The sequence below is a fragment of the Meleagris gallopavo genome, chromosome 16 (assembly GCF_000146605.3).
Source record: "Meleagris gallopavo isolate NT-WF06-2002-E0010 breed Aviagen turkey brand Nicholas breeding stock chromosome 16, Turkey_5.1, whole genome shotgun sequence".
Classification (NCBI taxonomy): Eukaryota; Metazoa; Chordata; class Aves; order Galliformes; family Phasianidae; genus Meleagris; species Meleagris gallopavo.
In genome coordinates this window covers 4,655,766-4,671,837 of record NC_015026.2, presented here as the reverse complement: position 1 = coordinate 4,671,837, position 16,072 = coordinate 4,655,766, and the positions used below count along the sequence as shown (strand labels likewise).

The following is a 16,072-nucleotide window of genomic DNA, read 5'->3' as shown; positions in this document are numbered from 1 at the left end:
AATTTCTTGAGAGTCAGCTGGCAATCTCTGATATAAAAGTCCTTTAAATGTAGAACTTTTGGCATCTGTAATTAAGGTTGTAAATCAAAAATTCCATCCAAACATATTAGTGAAGCATTCTCTAACTTTAGAAAGATCTATGCTAGTTAGATACAGCCCTCTTCTCAAATGCTCATGGATTAAGAAGAAATACTATGTTATGTAAAATTAGTGTAACATAGCATTCAGGCCTCTCAGTAAGTTAGGCAACTGAGAATATGAAAGTAGGAAGAGTGCCCAGCTTGGAGGGCTCCTCTAGGAGCTCTGTAGTCATCTCACTCAATTGCTATTGTTGGGAGGGGTGACGTCCATGGTGACTTGCTTGCAAGGGCAGGTTTGACCTCTGACTCTGTGAGAAGTCCTGTTACCAGCTGTCTTACAGACTATAAGTCTATTTCTTTCCTAGTGTATTTTAATTGTAAATTTATTTCAGTTCATAACAATGTCAAAATACTGCCAAATTTTCTTACAGTGAGTCTAGGGAAAGCATTAGGCTTAACCATACAAATCAAATTGAGTTTGCCAAGGTGACCTTCAGAAACTTATAAACCATGCCAGTAGTAACGCGTGATGACCTCAACAAGTCATTCTAAGACAACCTTACTTACAGAAAAACTTTTGGTAAGGTGGCTGGGGATATTCTTGTATGCAGACAGTTTAGATTTTTCCCTGTATTTAGTTCTTTGCTCCAGCTGTCCTGTTCTTACCCTGTCTCATACCTTGACTCAGAGCATGGCCTGAGTAACCTCTCAGTTTCTGCAGTGGTGCCAAAAATATTGTACATGACTTTCTGGCTTTAATTCCATACAGAATGATCCATGTATCCCTGATATAATTCTTCTAGTGTCAAGTAATGGGGCTATTTCCATTGAGAATTGCTATAGGCAAACAGATGCAATTAAGCACCTAGTACAATAATACCAAGAAATCCCAATAAACTGATGAATGTGAATTTAAATCTTGTGCTCTTTCTAATGATTTCCCATATAAATAGGTTAACATCTTCTCTCCCTATGTCTACGGGGAAAGGTTAAAATACTAACAGGGAATATGGATTTTCCAGTCAGTCAAGGAGAGCTCTTTCTAATGCTCATACAATGCCATGACTTCACATAGCAGAGGTGGAGCACTTACAGGTAATATCCTGCACATTCTTATGGTATTTCTTGGCATCAGAGGCCTGCCAGAGACCCAGAATTTCAGGATACATTAAAAACATTCCAGTATCCTCCCCAGTCCATATAAAGTCCTTGCTTTGGTCGGGAGGAAATATTTCATGACATTAGATTTCTTTGCTAAAGGCTTGTCAGGAGCTTCATCAAAGCACTTCAGAAAATGTCTAGTTAAAATAGTACATAAACTGAGTAACAACAGCAGAGGGTCTGTGATCCTAGGATGTTTCTCAGGAATATTGTTCTTCATCCAAAAAGATACAGGATTTTGTTCTGTAGTTTGTTCTGGTTTCTTAGAAGGGATGGGATGCAAGTGCTTTGGGACCATCTCCTGGTCAAACATTGTGTCTTCATGTCAGGCTTGACCTCAGCATCCGAAGTGCTGCGAGTAGCATTGTGACGAGGATCACCAAGCAGATGTTCTTAGCAAAATGGAAAAGTAGACTTACATCCAGACCAGAGCAGTGTGCTCCAGACCACTTCAAAGCTAAAAATAGCTTATTTTTGAAGAGATGAAAAACACAGATATTTGAAGCTCACTTCTAAATACCAATTTTGAATTAGCTGAAAGGATACCACGCAGCTCCCTCCAGTTTCCTGCCTTCATCCTGACTTTTCTCACGTATTTTCCCCTTATTTTGTGAGTTAAACTGTCCTGTTTCACTTCCCATAGCCATCAATTGCTGCCAAGGAAGGGTCGCAGGTGTCAGGGCTGGAAAAAGCATCTCAACTGGTTCAAGCTTCTTGCTTCCTCACGGACCACACTGACAGTCACTCAACTCCTGACAAGTCTGCAATAAATAGCACTGTAGTATTCCAGCAGTGTGCTGGAATAGCATTCTGCAGTTTTTCTTCTCTGTTTCTGTATGAAACTCAGTAAAAATATTAATCCAGTACACACACGCAGAAGAATGCATTTACTTTCAGTGGCTGCATTTACCATCAAAGTTGATAGTGCTTCCTGAAATTGGTTTCTGATCCCCCTGAAAGACTGCGGGTTTTTCTTTCTTTCTTTCTTTTTTTTTTTTTCCGTAAAGGTTAACTTCAGGGAAACTGAACAACATATATGAAACTCTAAAATATCAACTTGAAGATAAATTGTGGTACCAAGAGTGTAACTCATGTGAACTGCCTCCAGTTCCCTCAATTCCCGTGAATTCCCAGTTTCCACTAGCGGGTGGCAGGCAGGTCAGAGTGTGGTTACTTTCTGCTAAGCTTGTGCCAACATGTGGTTTTGGTCATGACAGACAGGTAGGAGGGGAACGATTTGGAGGGAGTGGAAATACAAATACTGTCTTCACACCAAGGAGGTACACCCATTGGTTTTCACAGCACGGCATTCATTCAGTTTAGTCAGACCATAATGAATCGTCTGCGTGTGACAGACCTGCTGCCTAAAATACCAAGAATGGTACAGCCTGCACATTTCTGGCCAGCAGGTTGTCTCCTGTGATTCATTCAGCATCCTTTCTCTGCTCTGCGTATGATGATCTCTTGAGCGTGTAGTTGAAGGCAGGGCTAGAGCTGATTCTGTTTCTAAAACGTCAGCTACAAGCAGCGTGTGGTGCAGCATAAGAAGTACTTAAGTGCCCAAATTTGCCAACATAGATTGCTAAGGCAATCGCTGCTTTGTAGCAGAGACCCACACAATGCTGGAAGGAACTGACTGCTTCTGCTGGCCATTAGGAACAGCCCAACGAGGCTTCCCTCTCACTTCACTCTCCTTAACTTTGCAGCACTAAAAGTGGGAGCTGGCAGCTCCCCAGCAGTCCTGTGGCTGGTTTTAATTTGCATTAACTTTTCTGTAGACTGGGTCCAGCTGAAGTATTTTCTTGTCTGTATACATGCTCCTGGCCCCATTTTCCAGGACTTTGGCTTGTGCAAAAGCAGCAGGTTTGGGAATGTCACTCGGAGGGTTTGGGCTGTAGAGCTGTCATGGACTGAGAGTGCTCTGCCAGGGAGCCCTCTGTGAACGTAAGCAGGTCCCCCACACCTGCACAAACACCCCACCACTGTTCCCAAGGGTAATTAGTGTTCTCTTAATTAGCAGTTTGTACTTCTGCACAGCACACACTATGACCTGCCTCCTGTCCTGCACCCAGGTGCAAAGGCTCTGCTGATGGATGCTACGTGCTTACAAAATCTAAAACTGAAAAATTGGGCAATATCAGATTTACATTTGTACATGCAACCTGAAATCTGCCCACTCACATATCTGTGTGCTGAGTGACATAGGGGTGCTAGTGAAATGTGTGATCTAAACTCTTTCGCAAAACTAGGACAAAGGTTGCAGGAAAAGACAAGGAAGGCCTCTTGCAGCCTTCAAGTGCTAGAATTTGCAATTACTATCTTATTAACATAGCTTTCTATAGATAAGACTATGCTTTACAAAGAAGAAAGGTATAAAAAGAAGCTTTGCTAGAGTTGCAGCGTGTTTTTTTGATACAAGCTTCTTATTGTTTCATTACTTTAATTGCCAGAGGACAGTTTGCTCTATGCTAGGGCAGGACTCTGTCTCCATGTGCTTGATGTGCTACTGTAGGTGCCTATGCTGGTACAGTATATCCTATGAAAACATGACAGAGTTCAGCAATGAAAAACATGCGTGCATGACGGCTATGACTTAAAGACATCAGAGCCGATGGAGAAAAGTTACTTTGTACTGAGGGTAAAAGGATAGAAGGGGAAGTACTTCTTCCATCTGAAGTTAATATGTGGAAACCTCACCAAAATCCAACACTGAACACATGTGGCCTTTTGGAAAGTGTTTCTGTGCAAATGCGTCCCCAACATCCAGAGTGATAAAAATCATGTACTGAGCTGAGTCGAATGGCGTAGCTGAAGTGGAGCTGTAAATACAGTGGTAGGCGGTTTCCTGCCAAAACTCCCCTGCATGTCCAAGAACCCACTGTGACTCAGCCATTGCAGTCACTGGGAACTCAGCACAGACACCCTTTCTAGCTGGGTATTTCTACTTCTCTTTTTGCACCATGTCAAGAGGGGCTCTATTCATCCATGGAGGAGAAAAACCTGACAGTATGGCCCAGTATTTTTGTTCTCTTAAAGTAACGATCTTATTGTAGAAAAGCAAGACTGCTGGAACTTCTTGTGAAACTGGCAGTCACCCATGCCTGTCTGCTTGGATTCTTGTTAGATCTTCATGTGAAAGTTCTTAGGATTTCCATTAAGAGTTTAAATGGTTCTTACATGCATCTCTTGGTGGCCTGAAAGTGAAGTTTTTATTGCTTTCCTTTTATGTACAAGAAGACTGAAGAATGACTTTTTTGTTTTAAAGTGTGAATATGCTGAATTGGAGGGAGGTGATTAAGTACTTGGTTATAATGCATTTTCTAATGTCCATACTGTTCCTTCAAAGAGTTAGCATCTTCAGAAAGATGATCCAAGCTGGAAGAAGCCACACCCTTGGCAAAATAACAGCAAGAGCAATGCTGAGTAGTTTCTAGGTCAGCAGCATCTAGGGTCTCACCTGCCCATGAATATTTGAAGCTGTCAAATGTCATCCCCTTATTCCTCTGGATTCATAGCTTTGATATGTCTCTGTCATTTAAGATAACACTTCCTTTAGTCCGTTTTGAACCCGTGCAGATGGTTGCCTCTGTATGCAAAAAGTTCTGTACCCACCAAGCTTTACACTTAGCATTGGCAATTAATAAAGCAAATCTGAGAGATTTGCAGTTCCCATCAGCTAAGCTAGATTGGGCTATTCTGTTTTCCCTTCCTTTTCCCATGCAGTATTTATTCTGTTGCTTCATTTTTTCTTCTCTCATTTCTAGCCTGTCTCATCTCCTCCAGCTCACATTCTTATTCCTAATTCTCCTTTTGTTTTTTTCTTTTTTCTTTTTTTTTTTTCATCCTGTGTTAATCTCAGCTAATTCTGTATTGGCTTCCACAATTCTACTGGGACTCTGTCCCCATCTGACCTTTCTCTTGCATGAACAAATTCCAGTGTCCCAGATTTAAAAATTTACTCCACTCTGCTTTTCTCTGCCTTCCAGCCTGCTGTTTATTAATTGCTTCCTGAATTTTCTGCTTGATACCCTTTTACTCTTTAACACTTCTTTTACTTTCAACATGCTCTCCGTCTTTTACTTTCTTTCTCTGTCTCCATTAACGTATACTTCAGACAGTTTTGGTTTTTGTTCTGAGAATCATCTACCTTCTCCAGTTTTCCACTTAGCATCTGAAGCATATCTATGGTTCCGTTACTGAACTTCCTTTCTGGGAAGTGCAGGCTCCTTGTGCTTTGACTCAGGTCATTAACATCTAAGTGGATTCATTTTTTTCTTGCAAATCGGGGGTTGGACTCGATGATCTCTGGAGGTCCCTTCCAACCCCTATGATTCTGTGATCCTGTGATTCCCAAAACAACCCACTTTTATCCTCTTTTCCTCAGTCCCCTCCAGTAGGGCACACAACAGTGCTATGCAGTTCATTCTGTTTGATGAAAGCCACTACAGAGTTGCTGCTCCTCAGACAAGAAATCTTTTGCTGCTCTCACAGCTGTGACTTGTGGAGGGTTTGGTATGTTTTGAAATGCTCCAAACTCAAAAGCAAGAGTCAGGGTTTTCACCTAGAGTCCCTGAGGAGGAGATACCCAAGCTGGCACCAGGAAGGGGCAGAGGGCAGAGGTGAGGGATGCAGCGGTTGGCAAAGGGCAGTGAGAAGGGAGGCAGCACTGGGAGTGCCTGGCTCCTGGTTGGGGGCCTGAGGGCAAACACTGCCAGAGCCCTTGTAGTTCAGCACTTTCTTCTATCAGGAATACAGTGATATAGACTGTGAGCACAGTACATCCACTTCCACGCAGAAATTCTAATTTCTGAATCTTATTTCACCGAGTGACTCGAATTCTACTTCTCCTCTTCCCCCACACACTCCTTTTTTAAGTATATTAGCACTTAAGGAAAATTTCTGGGCCACGTGGGTAGCAGTCCCAGTACCCCACAAACACAGAGCGGCTGCCGAGATCCTGCTTTCTGAGAAGAGCTTACCAGAATGACCGGAGTTGGGTGAGTAGGCAGAGCCTGGGCTGCTGCACAGTGCTGCACCCACCTGCATTCCTGCGAGGCGCAATGACTGCTGCTGTGCTGGGACGGCCCGTGCTCATGTCGGTGAGGGAGAGCATTGCACCCTATCAGCCGCGGTGAGTCATCTGCACCTTCTGCTACCTCTGGGGTGCATTTTACTTCAGGTTACTTTAGGGCAACATCACTGTCAATGTTTCCTTTACTAGAATCTGGAGCCACAGAGATGAAAATAATTACCTCTGCCAGAGTCATTAAAACTGCCAGCTAGTTCCCCATAGAGATAAAAGAATCAGATTTTGAGCGGCACTCAGCAGTGCCATTCAAGTGCTCACTCTCTTCATAAGAAATAATGAAGTTAGTGAAATTCCCAAGTATTCAAGCACATGCACCTGCCTGCACTTTTTTTCTGAGTGAATGGAAACAGAGCAAAGAAACAGGTTTGGGGCCAATTAACCATGAAATAAAAGGAATTCTGCCAGAAGACTAGCCAGCCCATTTTTAATTTGTGGCGTTCTTTTGTCTTAACGCTGTGTGCAACTTGACATTAAGCTTTAACTTGGAATGGGCTTCTTTACACCATGACTCTGAATTACATGCACTCTTTTGGACTCACCATATTGTGAGGTTGCCAGTTTAAAATTCCATGTGGCCTAAAATAATTCAGTAACAGTGTCTGAACCCTGGATGACATGTCATGCCTTTCAATTCACAGCTCTGTGATGGCTTGGAAAACTTTCCATCTTGAGCTTCCCTTAACATCTTCCTCTGTTTTTCTCTTGTACATATGATGAAGTAGTTTGCAGGGACAGATTTAATAGGAACTTGAACTCAGATTTTCAAAGAAATTAGGAGAAAAACCTTTTTTTCTTGTGCACTGTGCCTGTCAGCTATAACTGAGAGGGCTTTCTGGTGAAATAGGAAAGCCACAATGAAAAGAAAGGGAAACAAAGTTAACCAGAAAGACACTCAGTTTGTATTCCGTCTGTTTATATTTGTGTCTCTTGTTCACAGGAAGTTCTGCTTTTATCTTTAATACTATGCAAGTTCCTATAAAAGTCAGTTTAGTTACAATATCACTCAGTTTCCAAAGAAATCACTTGGATTTGTATTCAAAAAAAACTTGCTGGCAAGCCCCCTCTGCTGGATGGAACCATCATGTTTTCATCCCTGCATGCTGAAGACATCCAGTAAAAGCATTACAGTTCATTATTGACAAAATAGGTACAGGCTGAGTTCAGAAGAACATTACTGCCTTTCTATTACCTATTATTATCCCATGGGTTGAGATTCAAATAAGAGTTGGGGTGGTCACTGCAAATATGTTCAGGTCCCTACATCTGAGTGAGTATTCAGTCAATCTGGCATCCCGCTATTTTATCATCTAAATTCTTCTCAACTGTGTCCACTTTCTTCACTCCCATTGTTTCTCTTATGTATTATTTACATCTTTTGCCAATGATCTCATTGGATGCAATCAGAATGTACTTACATAATATGCCAGTACAGGAAATAAAAAAATATGAATCCCAGAAGTAGATATGCTTTTCCAGGGCCATTCAAACTTTGAAGACCTGCTTTGCTTGTCTCTAAGCGTGACAAAGGAAGTTCACTAGGTGAAAAACAATACTAACTGCTGTTTGAACCACGCTTTTTGTTTGTGTATGACAAAGCCTTTTGCAGGGGCCATCCTTTTAATTACAGATTGGGAAGCAGGCCTGGCAAGGGAAGACAATCTAGTCACTAAATTAGAACTAAAAAGACATGGTTTTAAGCCCTGTTCTAAAACAGACTGTCTGGTGACCTTATTTTAATTAATTAGGCTAAAAGCCAGAAAAGAGATTTGCCACAACACTGAGCATAGAATTGTGAAGCTCCTGAGATAAGGCGTTGGACCAGTTTTGTGGACCTCTGCAGTGTACATGGAGAGCTGAGTTTCTCTGAAAGCAGATCCAAAGTAGCCAGCATGCCATGCTAACAGCCAGTAAGGAATTATTGCCTACAGAGGTAAGTCTGAAACATTTATCCCTCTTGAGCTCACACACATTAATCAAAGGTTTAGAGAGTTCTGTTTTTCAAAATCAGGTCTTCTAAGAATGGCAGTCTAAAAAATCAAGCAAGCTGAGCGAATGTTGCTGGGGCAGGTGATCAGTGTATGGAAAACTGGGATTTCTGCCCCACTTAGCATGATGACAGTCAAACTTTGAGTCCTCCCCTTTCTGGAAGGTGTCCTAACTGCTAAGCAGAGTTCTCTTCTCAATGAAAGGAAAGGAGGAATATTTGTTAGCCAACGGAGACTCAGAGCCTAACAGCTTGAGCACTCACTTATGAATGGGAAATACTGAATTTCTGGTGTCTCCTCTGAGTCCTGTTAAATACTGTTCTTTAAGCAGTTATTAGACAAAGTACATAAGTGGTATTTGAAGTTGAGCCAGGACTCAGTGCCTCATCTCTCTCAAATCAATGCCTAAACCTGCAGGCTTAAAGGACAGTCCCATTCTTTCTGTCTGTAGCTCAGTGGCTCTAGAATGCCTTTTTGTGCACTAAAGTGAATTCACAAGACCATAGAGTGCTTACTTCTATCAGCTTGTGGCAAGGTCATCTCTTCAAAATGAGCTTGACAAGTATGTGCTTGAGTCCCTTGGTGCCAGGAAGGGATCTAAGCCTGAATTCTCGAGTGATCTCACTGGTCAACTACTGGATAAAACTGGTGGATTTAAAAGATGATTGAAAGAAAATGTTTCTAATGAATACACTGAAGGGATGAGATTTTTTTTCAGTTTGCAAAAATAGTGACAGTGGTCCTATAAAGATCAAATTGTAATAAAGAATTGTAGATAAAGAAAAACATAATGCATTTGTGTCTTATGTTAATACTTTGTATGTAATTGTATTTCAGATGAAAATGTGAGCTAAAGTTTCCTGGAATATACTGTAAGTACAACTTGTATCCTAGCGAGTTTAAGTGAGTAGTCGTGAGTATTCGTATTAAGTGAGTTAGCTACAGTAGCCAATAAATGCTAAAACTAACAACAGGTTTGGCCCAGAAAGAAGTTCTGGGGAAGTTAAAAAACCGAACTTGTGCTTAGAACTTGCATCTAACTCTGCACAGGACCAAAGCTGCTGCTGAAGTAGAAGTAGTCCTAGTTATGTGTTTGCGATGTTTTGTGAGTGCAGTATTTCCTGTCTGCTGAAATATGCAGCTGCATTGCCTCCCAGGTTTTAAGTCATATGTTTCTTGATAACTGCAGCAGAGTGAAAAAGATAGTTTTATTGTAGGGTCCATGAGCAATGAAGGAAGAAAAGAAAGAAAGAAAAAAAAGAAGCAGAGCATAATCAGAGACTGCTCTATAGTGGGGAGCGGGGAAGCTCTCCTTCCTCCTGAGGCATTTGGCCAAGCTTAGACAAAGTTCAGAGCTTTTGTGGTTTGCAATTGCGTTATAGATGTCTCATCTCACCTTCACAGGAACCTTATATTTCCATGATCACAGCTAACCTGCTTCCACAGAGCCAAACTGCATCAATTCAAGCTGTAGCACTTGGTAAAATCTGGGAAGTGGAGGCAGCAGCTCCCTTCCACCAGAACAGGATGGCCAACCAGGGCTTGCCTACATGGAACCTGCCCCTTCCCTTTCTCACCTTCTGAAATGCACAGTCTGCCTACTTAGAGCTGCCACAAGAAGATAGGACATTTGAGCTATTAAAATGAGGTGCTGTATATTTAGACACTTGAAGATAGTATAACTGTGAATAAAACACAGCAAAGGAAAGCCACGATGGAAACTCATTGTTCAGTACATGCTTGGATGAGAGATGGCTACTGGAAAAAATTAAAGCATTTCTCCTAAAGCATCTGTTGTTTTACACTAATGAAACAACAAAGCAATAATAAATCCTCTCTTACTCATGTACCAGGAATTTCATGTAGCTTAATGCATGATTACAGATCAGAGATTTCAATTTCAAGATAATGTAAATTGCAACTTGCAAAACATGCAAATTCCTTTGAATTCAAGAACAGAAACTTAAGCGTTCCCCTCACTGTAAGAACAACACAGTCTCTCCTGACTTTGCAAGTCTTTACAATTATTAGTGAGTAACACTCCACAGCTGTGTGATAAAGATTACAGAAGCACTGGTGTAGCTATAGTTTTAGGGTGGAAAATGCAGCCTTTAGACAGAAATTATCTGTTTTACACATTAATTTTGCAGGGTGAATTTAAAAGATGCTCTAATTACTTTCAGTTCCATTTCCTTTGGTTGGAATTTGTTTTCTCCAGCTGATGTGTCCAGCAAGAATGCAGGATGGTACAATTACATTTATAAGAAACAGAAGAGAAAGCAGCTTCAAGCAAAAAGGGCATTGAGTGAACACTGCCACCTGTGAGTAAAATGTGCCACTATTTAAATGCTCACTCCTGAGTATGAACTTTAGGCTTTCTTAATAAGGACTTTTCTTCCTTATTCTTATTCTTGATTCTGCAAGTTCTTAAAACCAAGGAAGGCTGAGCCAGCCAATGTTTTTTATGACCTCTATATACATTATATATGTTGAATCTAACCCATACACAAATACTTAATTTTACCAGGAAAGGTGGAACTGGGAAGTGATTGGGGCCAGCCTGCTTGCATTTTAAAAAGTCTGCCCTGAAATATAAATTCCTTTAATCAGCATGGTTAACTTTAGTTAACAAAATGGTTTTCCCCATAGTTAATAATGGAGGGGGGAAAAAAAAAAAAGAGGGTCTGGAGAATACTTTTGGCACCCAAAGGAGATGTTCACCCAATTACTTGACATACAGAAGTGAGTATAAAAGGGACTGCATCAATTAACAGAGTGTGAAAGCTCTACTGACTGCACTTCAGCCTCCTTACTCCCACTGGTGACTGCTGGGTCCTCATGGTCTGAAGTGGATCAAAACCCCTGAATTCCCAGCAAAGGGAGAGTCAGAGGCACCAGAACGCAAATAAAGCAGGGTCTCAGTCAAAGCATAGGTTAAAACAGGAGAACAAATTCTCCTTCTGCTTAAACATTTATGTAAACAATGAAAGTGAAAACATCTAATCTACATGAGAGGTCTGTTTGCTAGTAATTGCTGTATTGTGTTTTAAAAGAAGCAAGATACAAGTATAGCCAAAATAGAGAGATACATACATGAAAAGAAACCAGTCTGCACCTTTCACTTTCACCCTGCACATTTCTCGTAAACGACTCTGTAACTGGTAAGAAAGCCTGCACGATCTGATGAACTTTGCCTTGCAAATCCTGGGCTGTCTGCTGTGTTCTTCTGAAGTGTCTACTGCCTGAGTTTCATACCAGCTCAAGCTGTAGCAGCGCTGCAGTTCTTCAGATGTTCCTCAACAATATTTGTAATTATTTGGATATAAATACTTGATGTTTGAACTCCAAAGGTGCAAGTAAAAACATACATCTTCATGCCTGCTCTGCAGTCACTTCATGCTATGTGACATTTCCAGATACTATTTATATGAGCTGATGTTTCTTGTTTGGCTCTTAAAATATTGACAGTTTCTATTTGGAGTAAACAAGCACTGTCAGATTTTGCAACATAATTCACTATTGCAAGTGTGGTTTTGTGGGCTCCTCAGGTATTGAAAATAATCCTGATTTTGCCTTTGTCATCTATTGCTGCTTTTCGTGACAGGCTGAAAGCTTGCTAATTTACTGGATTTAATATATTTGAATTCCTGAACAATCATCTTCTGATTTCTCATCGTCTTTGAGTTTCAAGTCCCAGTTTTGTTATTTAGTTTAGAAGGCTGCTAGACAACAAGCTGCCTTTAGCTCCGTAGAAAACCAGTGCAGACATGCTGCATGGAGATGCTCTGATCTCAGAGCAAAATATGCTTATTTTAAGGAAAGTCACCATGTTCGGTTACTTAGATAATAACTCCATGATTAAAAACAAAAACAGTTTCATTCATACTCCAAGATGGGGATACAGCTACAAAATATTGGCTAAAAGACATAGAATAGTGAGGGATATTCACTTTTTCTACAAATTTTCAGTGACTAGAAAGCATGTAATACGCAGCCAAGCTTGGCTGTGTGAGCTGGGATATTGTAAAGTCACACTAATGTATGCTCCATACATTTCCTGTAACATCACAGCCTAACTGGCCTGTATGTATTTTTCTAGTATTAGCCATATACTATTTGAAGATTCTGGAAATAAAATGCTGCTCTTCTGGTTGCTTTTCTTTGGGAAGATGATTCTGTTCTCACTCTCTATGGCTGGCGGTAATGGCAGAATATTTAGAGGACTGCAGCTGTCAAGGTAGGACATTGTGATCAGTATTCACCTACGGTGCTAATGGGCTCTCCAGTCTTGTAAAGCTTCTCCTAAAGATCCAGTATTTTTATGAAGTGCAGTGAAGTCAGAAAGTCTGAACCACTGAGGTCTCCCTAGAACTGGCTTCCCTTCAGTCTGTACTAATACCTAACACAATGGATGCCAGGCATTTCCTGTTTTAAAAAGTTATTTTTATGTTAATGCAATAGTTTAAATAAGCCCATCTGGAAGCCAGCTTTACAGATTATTTCTAAGGTGGCGAGAAGTACTTGTCAATAGTGTGATTAAGATTAATTCTTTCTTTGTTCTTTAACCATGTCAGGATCCTTTTCCACAGAACATGGATGTGTTTCAGTTACTGACCAGAGCATTTATAGCATGGAAAGGCACAAAGAGGTGACGCCCACTTCTGCAGAACATGACAGGAGTTCTCTAAACATTTCCTCTAAGAATTCTTTGTAACTGAAATGAGTCAGCTAAACTGGAGAACTTTGCACTGTTTTCATTGCCATTGGGCAACACATGGTGACAGGAACTGGTTAAGTCTGCACGATGGCAAAAGCAATTAAAGTATTTCTCATGGCTGGCTGTATGAGCTAAGGTTTCTACCCTCTCTGCAGAGGTGCTTAAGCCAAATACTCTTCCCCTCTGCCATACACAAGATGCAATCCTCCACCGACTCCAATAAGAATAAGCACACGTGTAGCACCTGTACTAGGTTCTCCATAAAGAGCACAGGAGGGCACATTACTAAGGCTTTACTTGATAGCACTTGCCACAAAAGTTATTTCATTTTTACCTTGGAGTGACTTCCATACAGTTTTTGCAGGACATCGATATGGGAGAGCCCAGACTGTTGTTGCTATTAGCAGTGTTTTGATGACAGCTCATGAATGAAGGCTCTCATTGCCTTGTCCAAGTCACCCCTGAAGTGCTGCTTACTCAGAGCTACCTGCTAACTACAGTTTGGCAGCTGGAGCCTTCCTGTGTCAGCAAATGACTTGCCTGTCTCCAGATCATTTGAAATCAGTGGTGAAACATACTTTAGCATCTGTATGACAGACCAGTCATACCCAAAGCATAAAATACATGCAGCAGGAGTTCAAGTTAGGGAGGGAAATATCTCTGATTATCAGCAGGTTAATTCCAACTCATTTATCCATTAAAGTCATTAACTTAAGTTCAGTGATGATGAGATAGCCTAAAAAAGCCCTGAATGATGAGGGTGTTTTCTCCAGGCTTCACAGAGCAGTGTGTCAGCATATCCACTCTGCACCTTTATGTGGCACAAAACAAACACCAGAAAGCCACAGAATGTTATAATCCTGGGATTGTCTTATATAGCTTTGTGTGCAGTATAAGAAAATAAGCATCAGCTTGGGCAGATCTCTTAAAGGTGAAGCTTGACTGCTCCTTGTCTGTGCTAGAAGTCTTGTTAGGGACTTCTCAGTAGTAGGAAAGAGACACTGAGAAAATGAAAGAAACTTTTCTGTAGACATTAATCAGTGGACTAGAACAGAGCTCTTCAAAACTTTTTCAGGTAGGATGGGAGACTCTAAAATATCAGAGACCTGACACCTGCTGTATTGTGGACTATCTTATCTATGTGTAGTCTGACCTTTTTCTTACTCATGCTGTGCCAGCACCTCTCTCTCATGTGCACTTCAGCGTGAGGAGTAATGTCCTTGAAGACTACTTCTTTAGGAAGCACATGTTGTAGCAGCTGCCAGAAGACTGAATCCTTTCTAACCCACACAAACCAAAACTCTGTCTCATCCTGCACACCCTCAGAATATGCAATCAAATTTAATCCAGTGTAACTTACAGACTGCCGCCACCAACTCAGAGCCTTTTCCAGCAGCGTGATGAGCTTCCTCCACTGCCACTGAGTGTGATTGCTGTGGGATCACCTCCAGAAAACACAGCCTGCTTAGACAACAGGTGTTCTTCCTGCAGCTCAGAATATGTCTCTGTGCTGAGCCAGCTCTTCGTAGGAACTTTGCACACAGTGCTGTGTAACTGCTTTTTACTGAAAGGAACGGATTTTCTGGTTTTGGAAAACAAATCCATTACTCGGTGTACCTTGGCAGTACTTCTGCCCTTCTTAGAACAGTTTCTCTAAGGAAAATCTTTTAAAAGGGACCTCATAGTCTCTCTGACTTATTACACTCCTGTAGGGGTCTTGTCTTCATCCGTAAAATTAATGGCTTAATAAGCATTAGATCCTCCTATTATATGGTAGCAAATAGGAATACAATACTTTTATCAATATTTGGCACAATTATTTTTTTTTATGTGAAACTAAAATATTGATGCTGTCAAGTGACTGTAGCTTAGGGGCATAAATTACAAACGTTCTTCTCCAGCGAGCCCAGCTCAAATTCTGCATTCATATACAGTAACCATCTAATGTCTTTCTGTTCCTGTAAGCCATATGATTTGATTGCCAGATTACATGATTCTGTATTGAAATGGCTGTACTCGGACGGCAGTGTTTTTATTGTTATTACTAAGATTATCTTTTGTTCTTACTGTAAATGGTAACAAAACAATAACTGCTTCCTTACACTATAAAAGGAATAAAGACCCACTTACAGAATGTCTCCAAACAGAAAACGTCCCTAGAGAAAAGACATTTGGAATAAATAATTCATGGAACAGTGGGAGAGTAGGGGAAAAAAAAGGTATTTGCTGTATTCTGGTACTTCAAACTGGATGTTTTAAACAGAGGCTGTTTTAATGGAGAGCAAGATGTGCTTTAAGGAAGAACAGCTGTAGGGAAGTCAGTTCTCTCTGCATTTGTACCCACACTGCATGTTTTGTCAGTAGCACAGAACTCTCCAAACTCAGGGAACAGTCCCCCAGATCTGCCCCATTCTTTTGCTTTTCTTTGGTTTATTTCCTCCCGTTAGCGTCGTTCTCGGCTTGCTTTCTAAATGAGACCTCAACCCGCCCACCCAAAGGAAACCACAGCAGCTCAGGATTTCACACCGAAGCCAAGCAGCCCCGCCCGCCTGTCGTATCAGCAGAGGGATGGAATTGAAGGCTCGCGGCGTTCGGCTGCCCGTGTGATGCTCTGTGCATCACATCACAAAGCCAAGGGCATCCTAAAGGCAGCCCGGAGAAAATCAGCGTGCGAAAACACCTTTTAAAAGCGCTTCAGTGAGGTTACAAACAGCAGAAAACAGCCTTTCTCCATTCAAGCGCCCAAGCCGGCATTTACACGAGCGATTTGTTTGCTGCCGTTTCATTTCTCGGCACTGAGGGGAGTCGAGGTGCGGATGGAACCCGAACGCGGGAAGCCATCCGCCCCAGCAGCGGCTCTGCATAGGGCAGCACGTCACGTGACGTGACGCAACGCTCCCGCGCCGCCATTTGCACCAGAGCCGCGCACGCAGCCGCAATGTTGCTTTCCGGCGGCGCGGCGCTTTTTCCTGCCCTTTCTCTCCCTTAGAGGCCGCGCGCTGCGGTCCACCTTTCGTCCCTCGTCGCTTCGGGCGGCGCC

The 16,072-nt window shown here is 41.7% G+C and overlaps 1 long non-coding RNA gene across 4 annotated transcripts; it reads left to right on the top strand.

The window, feature by feature from the left end:
• The first annotated feature begins 458 nt into the window (after window positions 1-458).
• Window positions 459-15,379, top strand: LOC104913375. Of its 4 annotated transcripts, none has more exons than XR_004161490.1 (5): window positions 459-8,260; window positions 9,153-9,187; window positions 10,499-10,636; window positions 12,415-12,552; window positions 12,890-15,379. It is a non-coding gene; the product is annotated as an uncharacterized LOC104913375 (long non-coding RNA). The 4 variants fall into 4 exon arrangements; XR_004161489.1 differs by having other exon boundaries at window positions 9,720-10,636; XR_004161488.1 differs by having other exon boundaries at window positions 9,153-10,636.
• Window positions 15,380-16,072: the final 693 nt, after the last annotated feature.